Genomic DNA, 19,298 nt, shown 5'->3' on the forward strand with positions numbered 1-19,298 from the left:
CGTCAGTACCCTTGAAGTTCAAATTGCCCAAAGAAGTATGGACAGGAAAAGAACTCAAGTACTCTTACTTGAGAACTTTTGGTTGTACTGCGTATGTTCATGTTGATCTAGAGAAGAGAGATAAGCTTGATGCTAAGGCTGTGAAATGCTACTTCATAGGCTATGGCTCTGACATGTTCAGGTACAAGTTTTGGGATGAGAAAAATATGAAAATTCTAAGACACTGCGATGTGACATTTGATGAAAATGTCATGTACAAGGACAAAGAGATGATAAACTCTGAGACTACAAAGCAAGTGAGAGTTGAACTTGAGTGGCAAGAAAATTCACGTAGTGATGTTACAACCGAAGCTCAAGAAACTCCTTATCCTATTGCTAAAGAACCATACGTGGAGCAAGTTGCACCTGAGCAGGTGTTGAGAAGATCATCAAGAACTATCAGAGCACCAAATAGATATTCAGCCTCATTACATTATATGTTGCTGATTGACGAAGGAGAACCAGAGTCCTTTGATGAGGCTCTACAAGTGGAAGATTCAACCAAGTGGGAGCAAGCCATGGATGATGAGATGAGTTCACTTGAAAAGAATAATACGTGGGTGCTGATTGAGTTGCCTATAGGAAAGAGAGCTTTGTTGAACAAATGAGTCTTCATAATCAAGGTTCAACCAGATGGAAGAAGGAGGTTTAAGACTCGGTTAGTAGTTAAAGGATATTCACAAAGAAAAGGCATTGATTATGTTGAGATCTTTTCTCCAGTGGTGAAATTAACTACTATCTGAATTCTGCTAAGTATTGTTGCATCGGAGAATTTGCACCTTGAGCAAATGGATATAAAAACGGCGTGTTTACATGGAGATCTAAATGAGGAGATCTATATGCAACAATTAGAAGGGTTTGCAGCTCCAGGCAAGGAGCACATGATGTGTAAGCTCAATAAGAGCTTGTATGGACTGAAACAAGCACCAAGACAATGGTACAAGAAGTTTGACTCCTTCATGTGCAAGAGTGGTTTCCACAGGAGTGAAAAGGATCAGTGTTACTGCCTCAAGAAATACACTGATTCTTATGTGTTTCTACTCATGTATGTGGATGATATATTAATTGCTGGATCAAGTATAAGGGAGATAAACCACCTGAAGGCAAGCTTGTCTTCAATATTTGAAATGAAAGATTTAGGTGCAGCGAAACAGATTCTTGGGATGAGGATTTCTCGAGATAGATCTGCTAGCACTTTAAATCTATCCCAAGAGCAGTACATTGAGAAGGTGTTGTCCAAATTCAAGATGAATAATGCTAAACCCAGGACTACCCCCTTGGCAAATCATATTAAATTGTCAAAGGGGCAATCTCCCAAGACAGTTAATGAATGTGAGCACATGGCATCAGTTCCGTATGCTTCTACAGTTGGGAGTTTGATGTATACTATGGTCTGCACTAGACCTGACATAACACATGCAGTGGGAGTTGTTAGCAAGTACATGGCAAATCCAGGGAAGGAACATTGGGAAGCTGTGAAGTGGTTTCTGAGATATCTGATAGGTACATCCAATACTTTACTTTGTTATGGCAATGGCAAAGTAGTTCTGCAAGGTTTTGTGGATGCTGATCTGAGTGGAGATGTAGACTCCAGCAAGAGCACATCTGGATATATCTACACTATAGATGGAACAGCAATGAGTTGGATGTCCAAGCTTCAGAAAGGCGTTGCTCTTTCATCTACTAAAGCTGAGTACGTGGCCATAGCTGAAGCTGGAAAGGAAATGATATGGATGACAGACTATCTAGAAGAATTAGGCCGGAAGCAGTGCAAGAAGATCCTTTATACAGATAGTTAGAGTGCCATACAATTGGTGAAAAACCCAGTCTATCATTCAAGGACAAAACACATTAGAAGACGATACTATTTCACTCGCAGGTTAGTGGAAGAAGGCGATATGTGTTTGGAGAAGATAGAGGGTGCAAAGAATCCAGCAGACATGTTGACAAAATGTGTTGATGTTGAAAAATTAAGGTTATGCAAAGCCTTAATTGGTATGGTGTAGGATTAGTCTCCAGGTGGGAGAATTGTTTGGTTATGGAGTCTGCTCTCTTATTTATAGCTTGGTCAACGGTTATATTTGGTAAAACTATATTTGGTAAAGCTATATATGGTAAAGCTATATATAGTAAAGCTATATTCAGTAAAGCTATATATGGTAAATAGCTATATATAGTAGATGGTTAAATATGGTAAAGCTATATATAGTAAACTGAACCATATATATATAACGTCCGATAGAGCTTTGAAAATGTACTTTCTGTATTCTCTGTAATTCTTTCTTACTGTACATATGTGAAGTCATCAATAAAAAAAAAAATCCTTTTAGCCAGAGTTCTCCTTACACTTTTCTCTATCTTGTTCTTTGCGTTCATCTAGATTGAGCGTGTGCGTTATTGTGCGACCTTAACACTGCCACGATCCACTAAGATTCAGCCCTTCGTCGCTCCGATTCGCCCCTCCACACACAATAAACCAATTTATTTCTTTGAAGTGTCATGGAGGTTATAGGAAAAGTAATGATTCTACATGTTAAATGTTGATGATTCGACATGCTTCAATGCAAGGTCATCTAAAATGCATGCGTGGGTTGGGGTGGTGTGGGTTTAGGGTGTTAGTGAGAATGATGCATGGGTGGGAGCATGGCTTGGGAGCTCGTGTGCCCACTAAGGCCTATGGTCGGCAATCATGCTAGCCATAGAACCCTTTCATAGGTGCTCTACGAAAAATCAAGACATCCAAAACCCTTGGAGGTTAACCCGCATTCCCCTCACCCGCCACCGCACACCCTCGCACACCCTGCACGCTCACCATGACCTAAGATACTAGAGCAAGTACATTACACTAAGACACCCACCATGACCTTGTTTTTACAACCATCACCCATTAATTGTGAAAGTACATGTGGAGTGGTCGGTTTGTTGTAATTTATTTTCTGGAAGCTAAGAAACACGAAATAATGATTCCCACAAAATTTCATATTTTTCTTACAACTCTAGCTAATTTTTCTAATTTCTTATTATTTAATATTTAAAAATTCATTAGAAAAAATTGGTTGGTTGAAAATTTATGAAACTTGATTTCTAGATCCATTAGAATGTTCAATTCATGAATCGATTGAGTTCATGGAAAAACACATTCTAAAATCGTATCTAGGCTTGGCAGACCAAAAATTCCTCAAAATGTACTATATAGGGGGGTGACTAGTCTGCATGGGCTGGGCACGGGGGTACCCCTATATCTTCCACCGCCCCCACGCCCCAATCACTATGCACGGCACATGGGCACTTGCTTGGGGCGTGGGGGTGGTGGTCGGTGGATGAGGGCGGTTGACGGCGGGGGTGCGGTGGCGAAACTTGCACGGTGAGGTAGTGTCGGTTGCGCCTTTGGGCATGCAACATGAGCCTTGTTGAGAATGGAATGTTGCGATATTTCCTTCTAACTTGGGCTGGCTTGAGGATGGTTGATGGCTGGTACGATGATGAAACATGCAAGGTTGGGTGGAGTCGAGTGCCTTCGGGCGTGCGGCATGAACCTCGTCGAGTGTGTGACATTGTGGTGATGCTTGGCCAGCCTTGGGCCAGCCCTATGTTTTGAAGGCGTGTGGTGTCAAAACATGTTCGGCTGGTTGGAATCGGGTGCCTTTGGGCGTGCGACATGAGTCTCTTTGAGCATGGAATGTTGCGATGTTGCCTTCTAACTTGGAATCTCTTGTGTGAGGACTGTGGATGTCTGCTGGTACGATGATGAAACATGCAAGGTGGGGTGGAGCCGGGTGCCTTCGGGCGTGCGGCATTAACCTTGTTGAGTGTGGGACGTTGTTGTGGTATGCCTCCCTTCCTTGGGCTAGCCTTATGTTTTGAAGGCTGGGTGGTGGCAGAACATCCTTGGTGGGGCGATGTCAAATGACTTTGGGCATGTGACATGAGACTCGTTGAGCAACGAATGTGGCCTTCTAACTTGGGTTGACTTGAGGATTGTTGATGGTTGGTACGACGACAAAACATGCAAGGTGGGGTGGAATTGGGTGCCTTCGAGCGTCCAACATGAACCTCGTTGAGCGTGAGACGTTGTGGTGACGCCATTGGGCCATCCTTGGGCAAGCCCTATGTTTTGAAGGTGGCATGTTGGCAGAACATTCATGGTGGGGCGGTGTCAAGTGCCTTTGGGAGTGCGACATGAGCCTCTCTTTGCATTGAATGTTGCGATGTTGCCTTCTAACTTGGGCTGTCTTTAGGATGGTTGATGGCTTGACCGCGCACGACGTTTTGGGCTTGGCTTCAAATGATGATTTTGAACCCCCGCTTGCGATGGGTATGAATAGTCGATTGTCGTCAAGGCTTGTTTTAGCGTACGGCGCATGAGTGGTGATTTGGTTGCTTAGGTCTATAGGCTTGATGCTCGGGCATCAAACTGTAGGCGACATCTCCTCCTCATTGGTGTGTCCCAAAGTATTCTGAGTGACCGTAGTCCATTGGTTTTTGCACAGATTACCTCATGCACCGGTAGCATCGAGTCTTGTTAGTCCCTTTCTATTAGCACTTTTGTTGGGTGCATGATGAACTTGGAAGCCCGCTTCGCATATCGCTTCCACCTTTGAATGGCTTGTTGTGAAATGCGTCTCGGTTGCTTGCACTCTCGGATGCCATGCTTTTGGTGGCATGATGTGCTTGGGAAACCCCTCGAACAATGTTGCCTATGTATTGCTAAACAAAGCATGAAAGAATGATGCTTGCTCCTGCATTGCCACCATTGTTGCCTCTCTCACACTCCATTTGGAGGGGGAGATGGTGAAATGTGGTGGCATGTGGTTTGCAACACTGTGTTGGAATGCTACCTGGTTGATTCTACTAGTAGTCATATGCTTATCTCAAAGATTAAGCCATGCATGTGTAAGTATGAACTAATTCAAACTGTGAAACTGCGAATGGCTCATTAAATCAGTTATAGTTTGTTTGATGGTATTTGCTACTCGGATAACTGTAGTAATTCTAGAGCAAATACGTGCAACAAACCCCGACTTCTGGAAGCGATGCATTTATTAGACAAAAGGTCGACGCGGGCTCTACCCGTTGCTCTGATGATTCATGATAACTCGACGGATCGCACGGCCATCGTGTCGGCGACGCATCATTCAAATTTCTGCCTTATCAACTTTCGATGGTAGGATAGTGGCCTACTATGGTGGTGACAGGTGACGGAAAATTAGGGTTCGATTCCGGAGAGGGAGCCTGAGAAACAACTACCACATTCAAGGAAGGCAGCAGGCGAGCAAATTACCCAATCCTGACACGGGGAGGTAGTGACAATAAATAACAATACCGAGCTCTTCGAGTCTGGTAATTGGAATGAGTACAATATAAATCCCTTAACGAGGATCAATTGGAGGGCAAGTCTGGTGCCAGCAGCCGCAGTAATTCCAGCTCCAATAGCATATATGAAGTTGTTGCAGTTAAAATGCTCGCAGTTGGACCTTGGGTTGGGTCAATCGGTCCGCCTATGGTGAGCACCGATTGGCTCGTCCCTTCTGTCGGTGATGCGCTCCTGGCCTTAACTGTCTGGGTCATGCCTCCGGCATTGTTACTTTGAAGAAATTAGAGTGCTCAAAGCAAGCCTACGCTCTATATACATTAACATGGGATAACATCATAGGATTTCGATCCTATTCTGTTGGCCTTCAGGATCGGAGTAATAATTAACAGGGACGGTCGGGGGCATTCATTTTTCATAGTCAGAGGTGAAATTCTTGGATTTATGAAAGACGAACAACTGCGAAAGCATTTGCCAAGGATGTTTTCATTAATCAAGAACGAAAGTTGGGGGCTCGAAGACGATCAGATACCGTCCTAGTCTCAACCATAAACGATGCCGACCAGGGATTGGCGGATGTTGCTTTAAGGACTCCGCCAGCACCTTATGAGAAATCAAAGTCTTTGGGTTCCGGGGGGAGTATGGTCTCAAGGATGAAACTTAAAGGAATTGACGGAAGGGCACCACTTGGAGTGGAGCCTGCGGCTTAATTTGACTCAACACGGTGAAACTTACAAGGTCCAGACATAGTAAGAATGGACAGACTGAGAGCTCTTTCTTGATTCTATGGGTGGTGGTGCATGGTCGTTCTTAGTTGTGGAGCGATTTGTCTGGTTAATTCCTTTAAGGAACGAGACCTCAGCCTGCTAACTAGCTATGTGGAGGAATCCCTCCGCGACCAGCTTCTTAGAGGGACTATGGCCGCTTAGGCCAAGGAAGTTTGAGGCAATAATAGGTATGTGATGCCCTTAGATGTTCTGGGCCGCACGTGCACTACACTGATGTATTCAACGAGTCTATAGCCTTGCCGACAGGCCTGGGTAATCTTTGAAATTTCATCGTGATGGGGATAGATCATTGCAATTGTTGATCATTGCAATTTGGAGGGGGAGATGGTGAAATGTGGTGGCATTCTTGTCGTATTGTTCACAACGATTCTCGGCAACGAATATCTCGGCTCTCGCATTGATGAAGAACGTAGCGAAATGCGATACATGGTGTGAATTGCAGGATCCCGCGAACCACCGAGTCTTTGAACGCAAGTTGCGCCCGGAGCCTTCTGGCCGAGGGCACGTCTGCCTGGGCGTCACGCATCGCTGCCCCCACATACAACAACCAATTAGGTTTGTTGCATTGGAGGGGGCACATGTTGGCCTCCTGTGTGCACCGTCGCACGGATGCCTTGAAGGTTAGCCCCTACAACAATTCATCACACTGAACATCCGTGGAAAGTAAGAACGTGTATAATGCCTTGGACTATAAAAAAATCATCAAACCCACTTCCCGGGAAAAGTGAATGTTCATTTTTAATGCTTTTATTGTTATGACTTTTATTTTTTTTTTTTTTTTTGGAACTAAGAAAAGAGTGACACCCGTCAAATTTAACTATTTTTTCTTTTGCTTATCTAAAACAATAAAATGAAGAGTTTTAATACTAGAGCAAGTACATTACACTAAGACACCCACCATAACCTTGTTTTTACAATCATCACCCATTAATTGTGAAAGTACATGTGGAGTGGTCGGTTTGTTGTAATTTTTTTCTTGGGAGCTAAGCAACATGAAAGAATAATTCCCACAAAATTTCAGATTTTTTTGACAACTCTAGCTATTTTTTCTAATTTCTCATTATTTAATATTTAAAAATTCATTAAAAAAAATTGGTTGGTTGAAAAATTATGAAACTTGATTTCTAGATCCATTAGAATGTCCAATTCATGAATCAATCGAGTTCATGGAAAAAAACATTCTAAAACTTGAGATATTTTACCGTATGACGGCTCAGAAAAATCATATCTAGGCCTGGCAAACCAAAAATGCCTCAAAATGTACTATATAGGGGGGTGACTAGTCTGCATGGGCTGGGTACGGGGGTACCCCCTATATCTTCCGCCACCCCCACGCCCCAAGCATTATGTGCCACACATGGGCATATGCTTGGGGCGTCGAGGTGGTGGTCGAAGGTTGAGGGCGGTTGACGACGGTGGTGCGGTGGCAGAATGCGCACGGTGGGGCAATGTCGGAACGTTCCCACACGCTAGCCAGCCCCGCCCTGCCCCACTCGCGTGCGCCCCACCAGCTTGCCCACGCGCGCGCTCGCCCGCCCCTCCCCGCCCTGCCCCGCCCTGTCCTGCCCCGCCCGCGTGCTCCCACGTGTCACGGTCATGCTCGTCCAGGGCGCGTTGCCCATGGCCGCATGCCCATGACAAGCCAAACCCTTGTCATGTCTTTTCATTCTAGTGTTTTTACTTTTGTAGTTCTAGGGCGTATGACGCCTCAAAAATATAATGTCTAGGCCTGCTAGACATGAAATGCCTCAGAATGTACTATAGGGAGATATGACTAGTTGTCAACTTCTCCCTACCCAAGGTTATATATTTTAAGCCGTTGTTATCTCTCTCTTGCTTGCTTATATAACGTCTCTTTCAAAAATCTCTCTTTCTAAAATCTCTCTCTGCCCTCGTTTTCTAAAACCTTCTTTTAAAATCGATGCTAGAGGCTCGATCATACGTCGCTTGCCGTATGCGACGCAAGAACAAATTGGCTTAGCTCACTTGTCGTTGGAAAGTGAGTGCCGCACAATCGATAGTCCGCTGCCTTCAAAAGTGCGATTGTGTCAAGTGGTATCAGAGCTTTGTTAGCTCCGTGACATAGTAAAGACTGAAAACATGTCGGCGACAAAGTCGACACCCAAAGCACAAGTCGACCGGCTTACACTAATAGAGGAGGAAATGTTGTTCCTCAAAGAAGTCCCTGACACCCTCCGCTTCGTGGAAGCACGGGTGACCGAATTGAGTGGGAAAGTCGTAGAAATCGACACAATGGGCAACCGCCTAGATGGGTTACCAATCGCAGAACTGATGTTTCGAGTGACCTCGCTCGAAGAAAGAGTTGCTCCTACGAGCAGCCCAAAACCATCTGGTAGTCTGGATAGCTCTGTCGCGTACAAAGAGGGATGTGGCGAAGAGTTCGACATGCTACAAAATACAATGATGAGCTTGTTCAATGGATTAGCTGATGAATTCAAAACAACAATCGACGACATCCAAGAAAGGATGGCCACAATGAGCACTCGAATTGAAGTCACCATGAAAGCCGTGGAGAACGTCACAGCTGGGCAAACTAATGCAGGATCCAACAAATTGAGATTCCCAGACCCTAGAGCCTTCAAAGGGAATCGGGACGCCAAGGAGTTGGAAAACTTCATCTTTGATGTCGAACAGTACTTCAAAGCCAAACGGCCTGTACTGACGACAAGAAAGTGACTGTAGCCTCGATGTATCTCATAGACGACGCCAAACTTTGGTAGGCGTACGAAGGTGCAAGACATCGAGGATGGATTGTGCGCCATCGACTCGTGGGAGGACCTCAAGAAAGAGTTGAGGGACCAATTCTTCCCCGAAAATGCAGGACATATGGCAATGGAGAAACTAGTAGCTCTGAAACATATTGGAGGCATATGGGACTATGTCAGACAGTTCTCAACCCTGATGCTAGATATCAGGGGCACATCAGAGAAGGACAAGGTGTTCTTTATAAATGGGTTACATTCGTGGGCCAAAACAAAGCTACATGAGAACAAGGTCCAAACCCTAGCTGCCGCAATGGCCTGCGTCGAGAGACTCCTAGACTATGGGAACGAAGCGAGATCCCAAAGAAGAACGACACCGGCCCCAAACACTGGGGGGAAAATATATAAGCCACCAGGTCATCGAAATGAAAGCCCCAATAGACCGAACGTAGGTAACGATAGACCAAGCGGATGGACGAATAGACCTCCCGAGGACCTTACCATCAAAGGAACCACCCAACGACGCCTCTACAATGCATACTGTGTAAAGGTCCCCATAAAGTATTCTACTGTCCTCATTGGGCCTCTCTCACTGCGCTCCAAGTGTCCATTCAAGAGAGCAATGATGCAAGGGTCAAGACTATGCTAGACAAGAAGGAAGATCAAGACAACCCTCGAATGGGCGCGCTCAAGTTCTTGTCAGCCCTCCAATAGAAGGTCGAACCGAAGGAGATAATAGTGTTAGGGTCGCACAACAACGCACACGCTCGATCTAGATGAACACTAAGAACATGATAGAGAAAAGTGCAAGGAGAACTCTAGCTAAATGGATTTTTTTTTTATTGATGACTTCACGTATGTACAGTAAAAGAGAATTACAGAGAATACAGAAAGTACTTTTCAATTCTCTATCGGACGGGATATATATATAGTTCAATTTACTATATGTAGCTTTACCAGATTTAACCATCTACTATATATAGCTATTTACCATATATAGCTTTACCAGATATAGCTTTACTATATATAGCTTTACCGGATATAGCTTTACTATATATAGCTTTACCAGATATAGCTTTACTATATATAACTTTACCATATATAGCTTTACCAAATATAGTTTTACCAAATATAGCTTTACCAAATATAACCGTTGACCAAGCTATAAATAAGCAGCAGGCTCCATAACCTAACAATTCTCCCACTTGGAGACTGATCTAGTAAACCAAGAATTTCATTCTCAAATGACCATGAGCATCTTCATGGCACCATATCAATTGAGGCTTTGCACAACTCAATATTCCAACATCAACACATTTTGTCAACACATTTTTCTGAAACTCAAGCTCAACTCTCACTTGCTTCGTTGAACCTTGCTCCACATATGGTTCCATTTCCAACCGCACTTTCTTCAATTCTCTGGGGGTCCTTGTGAAGTTAACTCATTTCTGCTTGCTCATAACGTAGTTCTCACAACAACCCACATCAACAAATTTCAGACCTTCTAAAACTCCTTTCGCAGCCAGCCTCTTCATTTCTTTCGCGCTCATATGTTCGAGTCTATTGTGCCGTAGACTTGAATTTGAAGCACTCTCAGCAACAGCAGCTATGTTCATACACCCTGCAGTGGTGTATAAGGTTCCAAATTTTGAGCCACGTGCTACCACCATAGCACCCTTCATAATCTTCCACGAACTCTTCCCTAACTTTGTTACATAACCTGTGCTGTCCAACTGACCAATAGAGATCAGGTTCCTTTTGAAACTAGGAATATATATGACATCCTTTAATGTTCCTTGATTTCCCGCCGGAGTTTTTATGCAGACATCTCCTTTTCCTTTAATCTCCAAATCTTTGTTGTTGGCAAGATATACCTTCTCGAAATTTTCAGACTTGAAATTCCTGAACAACTCATTATTCTAGACAAATGAAAAGATGCATCTGAATCCAAAATTCAGAATTCAATCGAACTGTCCACGCTGAGGATTTGAGCATCCCCAATGTCTTCTGCTGAATTTATAGAATCATCATCATTTCCAGATTTGTGATTCTACTTCCTCTTTGGTCTTGTACAACCTGTTTGAAAGTGATATTTTTCTCCACAATTCCAACAAGTTACGTTTGGTCTATTTGGAGATTTTTCTCGGTTCTTTGATTTTGATCGCCCTTTGTTTGGGCCCTTCGGTTTACTTCTTTCCCGTTGGTCAACACTGAGAGCACTACCAGATGAATTTCCAATTTCTTGTTTGTGAGTACTTTCGCTGAGAACTACATCTCGAATTTCATCAAACTTCAGTTTATCAGATCCTCGCGAACTGCTGATTGCGGCAACAACAGTATCCCACGACTTGGGTAAAGATGACATCAAAATCAATGTTTTAATTTCATCCTCGAAATTAATTTCCACTGAACTCAGTTGACTTACGATCATATTGAATTCATTTATATGATCAACAACAGATTCACCTTCAGACATCTGTAGGTTGAACAATCTCCGCATCAAATACACCTTGTTCATCGCCGATGGTTTTTCGTACATATTCGACAGCGCCTTCATCAGATCTAACGTTGTCTTCTCCTTGATGATATTAAAAGCCACGTTTCTGGATAGCGTCAACCAGATCATCCCTAAGGCTTTTTTATCCTTGAGCTTCCATTGCTCCGTGGTCATGGTATCCGGCTTCACTCCCAACAGAGGTTCGTGAAGATCTTTCTAGTACAGATAATCTTCAATCTACATCTTCCAGAAACCGAAATCAGATCCATCGAACTTCACAATTCCAATCTTTGAACTTTTCATCTACACAGATCATGGTGAATTTCACCTAGCTTTGATATCAGTTGTTAGGGTCGCACAATAACACACACGCTGGATCTAGATGAACACAAAAAACAGGATAGAGAAAAGTGCAAGGAGAACTCTAGCTACAAGAATTTTGTATTGATTGATGACTTCACGTATGTACAGTAAGAGAGAATTACAGAAAATAAAGAAAGTACTTTTCAAAGCTCTACCAGACGGATATATATATATAGTTCAATTTACTATATGTAGCTTTACCAGATTTAACCATCTACTATATATAGTTATTTATTATATATAGCTTTACCAGATTTAACCATCTACTATATATAGCTATTTACCATATATAGCTTTACTAGATATAGCTTTACCAAATATAGCTTTACCGGATATAACCGTTGACCAAGCTACAAATAAGCAACAAGCTCCATAACCTAACAAATAGAGAAATGACTCATGTTCGTAGATGCGACAATAAATTCTCGACCGAGCAAGAGCAGTCTGATAGATTCAGGAGCGACCCACAACTTCATCGCCGATCAAGAATCCCGAAGATTGGGACTCACCATAGGAAAGAACCCTGGGAAAATGAAAGCTATCAACTCTGAAGCCTTGCCTATTGTGGGAGTTTCCAATAGAGTCCCCTTCAAAATAGGGGATTGGACAGGAGAGCTAGACTTTGTCGTAGTTCACATGGACGACTTTGACGTGGTACTTGGGATGGAGTTCCTTCTAGAACACAAAGTTATCCCAAAGCCACTGGCAAAATGCTTGGTGATCACCGAACGCAACCCCACAGTAATACCTGCAAGCATCAAGCAACTAGGTAATCTTCGAATGATCTCGGCCATACAATTGAAAAGAGGACTCGAACGAGAGAAACCTACATTTATGGCCATACCATTGATGGAAGAAGCGACAATCGAAGAAACTGTCCCAAATGAAATCAAGGAGGTACTAAACAGCTATGCCGACATAATGCCAGAGAGCTTACCCCAAACATTACCACCTCGTCAAGGCATTAATCACAAAATAGAACTCCTCCCCTGGGTTAAGCTGCCAGCGAAGAATGCATACCAGATGGCTCCGCCCGAGTTAGCCGAATTGAGGAAACAACTGGATGAGTTGTTGACGGCGAGATTCATCCGCCCGGCGAGGGCACCTTACGGAGCCCCCGTATTGTTCCAGAAGAAGAAGGATGGGACGTTGCGTCTGTGCATAGGCTATAGAGCCTTAAACAAGGTGATGGTATGCAACAAATATCCACTGCCAATAATATCCGACTTGTTCGACCAACTTCACGGGGCCAAATACTTCATGAAGTTGGACTTACGATCAGGGTATTACCAAGTATGTATTGCCGAGGGGGACGAGCCCAAGACGATGTGTGTAACAAGATATGGGACTTTCGAATTTCTAGTAATGCTCTTTGGCTTGACAAACCCCCCAGCTACTTTCTGCATTGATGAACCAAGTTTTCTATGAATACTTTGATCAGTTCGTCATAGTATACCTCGACGACATAGTTGTTTACAGCACAACCCTAGAGAAACACAAAGTGCACTTAAAGCTGGTGTTTGACTAGCTTCGGCAGAACCAACTGTATGTCAAGAAAGAAAAGTGTGCCTTCGCACAAACATGCATCAACTTCCTTGGACATGTCGTCAAATGTGGACAGATTAGTATGAATAGCAATAAGGTAAAAGCTATCCAAGAATGGAAAGTTCCTACTTCCGTATCTAATGTGCGGTCCTTCTTAGGATTAGCCAACTACTATAGACGGTTCGTCGAAGGGTTTTCACGACGAGCCACCCCATTAATAGAGCTGTTGAAGAAAGACCACCCTCGATCGTGGTCAAATAATTGTCAAATGGCCTTTGAAGATCTAAAAACAACCATGAGGAGGGGTCTTGTCCTCGGGTTGGTAGATTTTACAAAGCCATTTGAAATAGAAACAGATGCTTCCAACTTTGCCTAGGTGGGGTTCTTATTCAGGAAAGGCCAACCCATCGCTTACGAAAGTCGAAAGCTCAACGATGCCGAATGGAGATACATTGTCTTCGAGAAAGAAATGCTTGTTGTAGTCCATTGCCTATGAGTCTAGGGAAAGTATCTCTTGGGATCACAGTTTGTAGTGAAGACGGATAACAGCGCCATTTGTCACTTCTTCGTTCAACCAAAATTGATGGCAAAACAATCTCGATGGCAGGAGTCGTTGGCCGAATTTGACTTCAAGTTCGAACACAAAGCAGGAAAGAGTAATCAAGCAGCCGACGCACTGAGTCGGAAGGGCGAACATGCGGCCCTGTGCATGTTAGCCCATATTCACTCAAGTAAGATCGATGGATCGATGCGCAACATCATCAAAGAACATTTACATAAAGACTCATAGGCCAAAGTCGTCGTCGAACTAGCTAAAGCTGAGAAAACACAACAGTTTTGGGTTGAGGGAGACCTCCTGATGACGAAAGGAAACAGATTGTATGTCCCAAGATCGGGAGAACTGAGGAAGAAGCTCATTTAGGAATGTCATGATACCTTATGGGCCAGACACCCTGGGTGGCAAAGAACATACGCCCTAATAAAAAAGGGGTACTTCTGGCCAAACATGTGAGACGACATCATGCAATACACCAAGACGTGCCTCATCTGTCAACCGGACAAAGTCGAGAAAACCAAAGTCTCAGGACTCTTGGAACCTTTGCCTGTGCCAACAAGACGCTGGGAAAGTGTGTCTCTGGACTTCATAACACACCTCCCAAAAGTCGGGAAATATGACGCCATCTTGGTTATCGTAGACTGATTCTCAAAATATGCGACGTTCGTCCCCACTCCCAAATTATGCTCGGCTGAAATCACAACCCAACTATTTTTCAAACACGTTGTAAAGTTATGGGGCATTCCGTCGAGCATCATCAGTGATAGGGATGGCAGATTCATTGGGACATTCTTGACTGAGTTATTTTGCCTTCTTGTGAACAACCTTAAACATCTCCTCGAGTTATCACCCTCAAACCGATGGATAGACATAACGGTTCAATTGCTTGCTCGAAGAATACTTACGCACTTCGTCGACGCTTGCCAGAAGAACAAGATACAACTATTAGATGTCGCCCAATTTTGCTTCAATTGTCAAACAAGCTCGTCTACGGGAAAGAGTCCCTTCGAAATTGTAAGTGGACGACAACCGGCCTTACCCCATATTATTGATCATCCTTATGCAGGAAAAAACCCTCAAGCTCAAAACTTCACAAGAGAATGGAAGCAGACAACAGATATAGCACGGGCATATTTAGAGAAGGCTTCCAAGCATATGAAAAAGTGGGCGGACAAGAAGCGTCGCCTCCTTCAATTTCGAACAGGAGATCAAGTTCTCATCAAGCTGAAATAAGAACATATCAGATTTCGCAGCCGAAAGGACCAGAGACTAGTTCGAAAATATGAAGGCCTGGTTGAATTCCTTAAAAAGATCGGGGCTGCCTCTTACTGAGTTGCACTACTCGCATGGATGAAAATCCACCCAGTAATTCATGTGAGCAACTTGAAACCCTACCACCCTGACCTAGACGACGACCAACGAAATGCAATCATGAGATCGAGCATCGATCTGGAGCAAAAAAAAAACCAAAGACGTAGAGGAGATCCTAGCCGACAGGGTTAGGAAGATAGGAAGACCTGTACGGACGATTCGTGAATTCCTTCTCAAATGGAAGAATCTCCCTACAGAAAAAACCAGGTGGAAACGCGCCGAAGATCTGAACTCCACCGCCACCCACATCGCAAGGTTTGAAAGTAGTCGATTGACAGGGACGTCAACCAATTAGGTGGGGGAGGATGTCACGGTCATGCTCGTCCAGGGCGTGTTGCCCATGGCCGCATGCCCAAAACAAGCCAAACCCTTGTCATGTCTTTTCATTCTAGTGTTTTTACTTTTGAAGTTCTAGGGCGTATGATGCCTCAAAAATATCATGTCTAGGCCTGCCAGACATGAAATGCCTCTATAGGGGGAAATGACTAGTTGTCAACTTCTCCCTACCCAAGGTTATATACTGTAAGCCGTTGTTATCTCTCTCTTGCTTGCTTATATAACGTCTCTTTTAAAAATCTCTCTTTCTAAAATCTCTCTCTGCCCTCCTTTTCTAAAACTTTCTTTTAAAACTGAGGCTAGAGACTCGATCATACAACGGTTGGCCGCAAGCGACGCAAGAAAAAAGTGGCTTAGCTCACTTTTCGTTGGAGAGTGAGTGCCGCACAATCGCTAGTCCGCTGCCTTCAACAGTGCGATTGTGCCACCGCGCGCGCGCCTCGTCTAGCCTCGCCTACGTTCTGCTGTGCGCGCCCGCGTCCGCGCCCCATCCATCACCCAATAATTGTGAAAGTACATGTGGAGTAGTCGATTTGTTGTAATTTTTTTTCTGGGAGCTAAGAAATATGAAAGAATGATTCCCACAAAATTTCAAATTTTTTTGACAACTCTAGCTATTTTTTCTAATTTCTTATTATTTAATATTTAAAAATTCATTAAAAAAATTGGTTGGTTGAAAAATTATGAAACTTGATAGAATGTCCAATTCATGAATCAATCGATTTCATGGAAAAAAAACATTCTAAAACTTGAGATATTTGACTGTATGACGGCTCAGAAAAATCGTATATGAACCTGACAGGCCAAAAATGCCTCAAAATGTACTATATAGGGGGGTGACTAGTCTTCATGGGTTGGGCACGAGGGTACCCCTATATCTTCTACCACCCCCACGCTCGAGGCACTATGCGCCGCCCATGAGCATATGCTTGGGGCGTGGGGGTGGTGGTTGGCGGACGAGGGCGGTTGACGGCAGCGGTGCGGTGGCGAAACTTACACGGTGAGGCAGTGTCGGGTGCGCCTTTGGGCGTGCAACATGAGCCTTGTTGAGAATGGAATGTTGCGATGTTGCTTCTAACTTGGGCTAGCTTGAGGATGGTTGATGGCTAGTACGATGATGAAGCATGCAAGGTGGGGTGGAGTGGGGTGCCTTCGGGCGTGCGGCATGAACCTCGTTGAGTGTGTGACATTGTGGTGATGCTTGGCCAACCTTGAGCCAGCCCTATGTTTTGAAGGTGTGTGGTGCCAAAACATGTTCGACTGATTAGAATCGGGTGCCTTTGGGCGTGCGACATGAGCCTCGTTGAGCACGGAATGTTGCGATGTTGCCTTCTAACTTAAAATCTCTTGTGTGAAAACTGTGGATGGTTGCTGGTACGATGATGAAACATGCAAGGTGGGGTGGAGCCGGGTGCCTTCAGGCGGGCGACATTAACCTTGTTGAGTGTGGGACGTTGTTGTGGTATGCCTCCCTTCCTTAGGCTAGGCCTATGTTTTGAAGGCTGCGTGGTGGTAGAACATGCTTTGTGGGGCAGTGTCAAATGACTTTGGGCGTGCGACATGAGACTCGTTGAGCAAGGAATGTTGCCTTCTAACTTGGGCTGACTTGAGGATGGTTGATGGTTGGTACAACGACAATACATGCAAGGTGGGGTGGAATGTTACTTGGTTGATCATGCTAGTAGTCATATGCTTGTCTTAAAGATTAAGTCATGCATGTGTAAGTATGAACTAATTCAGACTGTGAAACTGCGAATGGCTCATTAAATCAGTTATAGTTTGTTTGATGATATTTGCTACTTGGATAACCGTAGTAATTCTGGAGCTAATACGTGCAACAAACCTCGACTTCTGGAACGGATGCATTTATTAGATAAAAGGTCGACGCGGGCTCTGCCTGTTGCTCTGATGATTCATGATAACTCGACAGATCGCATGGCCATCGTGCCGGCGACGCATCATTCAAATGGCTACCCTATCAACTTTCGATGGTAGGATAGTGGCCTACTATGGTGGTGACGGGTGATGGAGAATTAGGGTTCGATTCCGGAGAGGGAGCCTAAGAAACGGCTACCACATCCAAGGAAGGCAGCAGGCGCGCAAATTACTCAATCCTGACACGGGGAGGTAGTGACAATAAATAACAATACTGGGCTCTTAGAGGCTGGTAATTGGAATGAGTACAATCTAAATCCCTTAACAAGAATCAATTGAAGGGCAAGTCTGGTGCCAGCAGCCGCTGTAATTCCAGCTCCAATAGCGTATATTTAAGTTGTTGTAGTTAAAAAGCTCACAGTTGGACCTTGGGTTGGGTCGATCGGTCCGCCTATGGTGAGCACCGATTGGCTCGTCCCTTCTGTTGGCGATGCGCTCCTGGCCTTAACTGGCCGGGTCGTTCCTCTAGTGTTGTTACATTGAAGAAATTAGGGTGCTCAAAGCAAGCCTACGCTCTGTATACATTAGCATGAGATAACATCATAGGATTTCAATCCTATTCTGTTGGCCTTCAGGATCGGAGTAATGATTAACAGGGACAGTTGGGGGCATTCGTATTTCATAGTCAGAGGTGAAATTCTTGGATTTATAAAATATGAACAACTGCAAAAGCATTTGTCAAGGATGTTTTCATTAATCAAGAACGAAAGTTGGGGGCTCGAAGACGATCAGATATCGTCCTAGTCTCAACCATAAACGATGCCGAACAGGGATTGGCGGATGTTGCTTTAAGGACTCTGCCAGCACCTTATGTTAAATCAAAGTCTTTGGGTTCCGGGGGGAGTATGGTCCCAAGGCTGAAACTTAAAGGAATTGATGGAAGGTACTACCAGGAGTGGAGCCTGCGGCTTAATTTGACTCAACACGGGGAAACTTACCAGGTTCAGACATAGCATGGATTGACAGACTGAGAGCTCTTTCTTGATTCTATGGGTGGTGGTGCATGGCTGTTCTTAGTTGGTGGAGCGATTTGTCTGGTTAATTCCGTTAACGAATGAGACCCAGCCTGCTAACTAGCTATGTGGAGGAATCCCTCCGCTGCCAACTTCTTAGAGGGACTATGGCTGCTTAGGCCAAGGAAGTTTGAGGCAATAACAGGTCTGTGATGTCGTTTTAGATGTTCTGGGCCGCACGCTCGCTACACTGATGTATTCAACGAGTTTATAGCCTTGGCCAACAGACTCGTGTAATCTTTGAAATTTTATCGTGATGGGGAAAGATCATTGCAATTGTTGGTCTTCAACGAGGAATTCCTAGTAAGCGCGAGTCATCAGCTCGCGTTGACTACATCCCTGCCCTTTGTACACACCGCCCGTCGCTCCTACCGATTGAATGGTCCGGTGAAGTGTTCGAATCGTGGCGACGTGGGTGATTCGCTGCCTACGACGTCGCTAGAAGTCCACTGAACCTTATCATTTAGAGGAAGGAGAAGTCGTAACAAGGTTTCCGTAGGTGTACCTGCGGAAGGATCATTATCAGTGCCTAAACCTCAAACTACACGTGAACGTGTTTACAAACTTTTTGTGTCGAGGGGAGCATTCGTGCCCCCTCTGATGCCTAAACCAAAACCAGCGCAAGTCGCGCCAAGGAGCTCAAATGAATAAGCTTGCCCCTTGCCCCGATCTCGGTGTGCGGGGGGCAAAGCATTCTTGTCGTATTATTCATAACGACTCTCGGCAACGGATATCTCAGCTCTCGCATCGATGAAGAACGTAGCGAAATGCGATACTTGGTGTGAATTACAGGATCCCACTGAACCTTCTCCCGTGTGCAC

At 44.4% G+C, this 19,298-nt stretch overlaps 1 long non-coding RNA gene across 1 annotated transcript in view; it reads left to right on the forward strand.

Annotated features, from left to right (window-relative positions):
• Positions 1-13,957, forward strand: part of LOC111465185 — an 18,133-nt gene extending 4,176 nt beyond the window's left edge. Inside the window, exon 3 of the long non-coding RNA XR_002714164.1 lies at positions 13,948-13,957. This is a non-coding gene — a long non-coding RNA (uncharacterized LOC111465185). The remainder of the gene's footprint in view (positions 1-13,947) is intronic.
• Positions 13,958-19,298: the final 5,341 nt, after the last annotated feature.

Source organism: Cucurbita maxima, unplaced genomic scaffold (assembly GCF_002738345.1).
Source record: "Cucurbita maxima cultivar Rimu unplaced genomic scaffold, Cmax_1.0 Cma_Scf00028, whole genome shotgun sequence".
Taxonomy (NCBI): Eukaryota; Viridiplantae; Streptophyta; class Magnoliopsida; order Cucurbitales; family Cucurbitaceae; genus Cucurbita; species Cucurbita maxima.